Genomic DNA, 3,719 nt, shown 5'->3' on the forward strand with positions numbered 1-3,719 from the left:
TTTCCCCTCTTAAAAATGATTTTTAACTACAAGAGCATCTGCTCATTTTTTTTCAAAGCCGGAAATATTTGTGCATAAAGTGAAAATCACCCCTAGACCCAGTTCTACTCCCTATAGACCACCCCTGGAAATATTTTGGTATGTAACCTTTTAGACATTTTCTGCGTATAGTTTTAGACATGTACAAATATAAACGTATATACACATAAACATTGTTCTTCTATGTTTATTTACTTCTCAGAAAGAGACAGAGCACGGGCGGGGGAGGGACCGAGAGCGAGGGAGACACAGAATTCAACGCAGGCTCCAGGCTCTGAGCTGTCAGCACAGAGCCCTGCACAGGGCTTGAACTCACGAGCCCTGAGATCATGATCTGAGCCGGACGCTCAACCAACTGAGCCACCCAGGCGCCCCAGCATAGTTTTTTAAAAACAGGACTGCGGTAAAAATAATGCTTGGCAACTTGCTCTATTCACTTACTGTGTTGTGGCTCCCTTTTCGTGCTGCCAGGGTGCCTGCTCCCCTCCTTCACCACAGCTCAGGGTGCATCTGCTGTGCCCTAGTCTCAGGGCCAGCTCCTGGAGTTAGCCAGCTAGCTCTGCTTGAGACAACGAGGCAGAGTGGGCAAGGAAAGGATTACCTGGCGAGTGGGTGGCGGGGCACTGACAAGGTCCTCCTCTATAGCAGGCTCTGCCCCTGTTCCCGCAAAACCGCACTTCCAGGATGAGTGCTGGTTTCTGTCCCTTAGAGCACCTTCCTCCTCCCTGTCCCATTGCCTCTCCTCTAGTCCAAGAGCAGCAAATTCAGAAGCCTACAGAAGCCCAGCAAGTCAAGTGAAGCGGGCTCGATAGAAGTGTATCATAACTATAAGAAGCAGAGCCCTGTTTGAATGGCAGCCAGTACTTACCCCAGTACTCACACACATCCCCTCATAATGGGGGGGAGTATTGCCAGATCTCTGAATTTGCCTTGCAGAAGCCATGAGAAGCCTGGAAAAGTCTTCATGGTTCATTCTTCACTCTGTCTCCAATTAGACCAAGATTTGGAGAGTAGGAGCTGTGTTTTTACCTGCCTCTCTATCCATACATCAGACACTTCACCAATGCTTTTTTTTTCTTGTCAAATTTCCAGTTAAATTCCAGTTAGCTAATAAAGAGTGTAATATTGCTTTCAGGAGTAGAATTCAGTGATTTCATCACCATAACAAGTGCCCTCCTTAATCCCCATCACTCATTTAGGCAAACCCTCACCCACTTTCCTTCACCAATGTTTTTTGAATGAATGAACTAAAAATTTTTTCAAATCCCAGATATACTTCCTCTTTGAATTCCCAGTCCTTCTGTCAACAACCACCATATTTTGCCTTCTATTAGGGTTACTTGGGTGCTTGTCGTATTCATTTTAATAACTCCAATATTCGTCAAGAGCTGAGGTCGTGTTTCATTTTTCATGTAGTTTCATGACTTTTTTTTTTGCTGTCTTTGTTTTTCTTGTAGTTTTCAGCACAGTGTCTTGCACAAAATTGCTATTTTATCAATCTCTGTGGAATAAGTAAGTTAATAAATAAATACATCTGCCTACAAATGTAGCTGATGAGAATGAATTGCACAAGGAAAGGAAAAATAATAGTCTGGAAAATAAATGGTAGAATTTTCTTAAAGATGTTTAAGTCATCTCTACATACAACATGGGGCTCGAACTTACAACCATGAGATCAAGAATCACATGCTCAGCCCAGTGAGCCAGCCAAGTGCCCCAATAAATGGTAGAATTCTCAAACTAAGCGAAGCTGACTTGTGATATCATCTAGCACATTATTTTGAAATTTTTATAATATGCAAATAAATATCATTACTTTTTTTTTTAGTACAGAAATTTGAAACATGACTGTATTCTAAATGAAAAAGCCACTTTGCTTCTTAACAATAGAAAGGAGAGGGGCGCCTGGGTGGCTCAGTCGGTTGAGCGTCCGGCTTAGGCTCAGGTCATGATCTCACGGTTCGTGGGTTCGAGCCCTGCATCGGCCTTTGTGCTGACTGCTCGGAGCCTGGAGCCTGCTTCGGATTCTGTGTCTCCCTCTCTCTCTACTCCTCCCCTGCTCATGCTCTGTCTCTCTCTCTCTCTCTCCTTCAAAAATAAATTAAAAAAGAAACATTGAAAAAAAAAAACAACAGAAAGGAGAATCAAGCCTGATTTACGTCTTAGGCAGCCCCTCCCCCCAAAAGATACACTTTTGGAAATAGCTGACTGGTGTATACCATATGTTCGTTCCTTCCTTCCCTTTAAAATCCCAGGAGTTCAAATCCAAGATTTTTTAAAAATAGCATGTTTTTATAACTCTAATAAAATCTAATTTTTTTTTAAGTGTCCACTGCTAAGGAGAAGTGAATAGAGAGCAACCATTCTGGAAGGAAAAATAATTTCTTACAGCAAAATAAATTTTACCATCATCATCAACACCTAAGTCAACCACTGCGGAAAGGCCTCACTCAGAGGAAGTTGAATGAGGAGGGAATTTAGCCCCTCTTTTTCTCTACCAAAAAGGACATTTTAGGAGTATTTCCTACTTAGTGTTTGATTATAACAACCTGTAGAGGGCGTCCTTGCACCAAGAGCCATAGAGGTCTGAGCACTGCAAAGGAAAAAGTTTCAGTTCAGACCACACTTTTTGGAGTCAAAGAAAATGTCTATTGTGTGCTGAAATTATCTTTAATTGGGAAACAATTGGCATTAAAATGTTAAAGGGCTTCAAAGGCTGCCTGATGTATGTGCATACATTATATATAGATGCATATGCACTGAAATCAAAACTAATAAAATGTTTGAAAAGAGGTAAATAGTCTTATTCTAAAGGAAGAATGGCTGTGAGCCTTGGGATGTATACACTTAATTATAATTTACTTATCAGTACGAGATATAGTGGCTAAAAGAATGGGCTTTTAAATCAGAGTGCCTGGGGTTTGAACCCTGACTCTGTCCCTTACCATCTGGGTAACCAAAGGCAGCTTCCGGGACTTTTTGGAACAGTGCTTCCCTATCAGTAAAATGGGGCTATTAATAGTGCCTTTTTTAAAAGGGTTGTGAGGATTAAGTAAGCACTTTATTTAATTTTTTTTTTCAACGTTTATTTATTTTTGGGACAGAGAGAGTCAGACTTCAGCCAGGTCACGATCTCGCGGTCCGTGAGTTCGAGCCCCGCGTCGGGCTCTGGGCTGATGGCTCAGAGCCTGGAGCCTGTTTCCGATTCTGTGTCTCCCTCTCTCTCTGCCCCTCCCCCATTCATGCTCTGTCTCTCTCTGTCCCAAAAATAAATAAACGTTGAAAAAAAAATTTAAAAAAATAAAAAATAAAGTCCTTACAAGTCAAGGCACTGCAAGTTCAAAACAGTCATAATTAGACATCTTGTCTAATTACTTTTAAAGATCAACAGTTGTAAAGCTGAAAATATTTCATAATTGGAAATGCATATTCTGTTCTTTTTAGTAACTTATCGTGACCTAACATTTTTTTAACTGAATGCGTGCACATGTTCGGCTTCTGTTCTGTCCGTTCTGTTTGTTTTCCCCTCTTGAGGTGTCACCACTCTACAAAGGACTGAGTGAAACACCACACCCAGCCCTAGACACTCATCCTTGGGCATTTGTCGCTGCATCTGGGTGCTTAAGAACAAGGAGATGTAAACAACCCTTTTCTGAGTCTGAAATCTTTCTAAGCCTCTT

Source organism: Herpailurus yagouaroundi, unplaced genomic scaffold, assembly GCF_014898765.1.
Source record: "Herpailurus yagouaroundi ecotype Mexico unplaced genomic scaffold, PumYag 182, whole genome shotgun sequence".
In the NCBI taxonomy this organism is placed as follows: domain Eukaryota; kingdom Metazoa; phylum Chordata; class Mammalia; order Carnivora; family Felidae; genus Herpailurus; species Herpailurus yagouaroundi.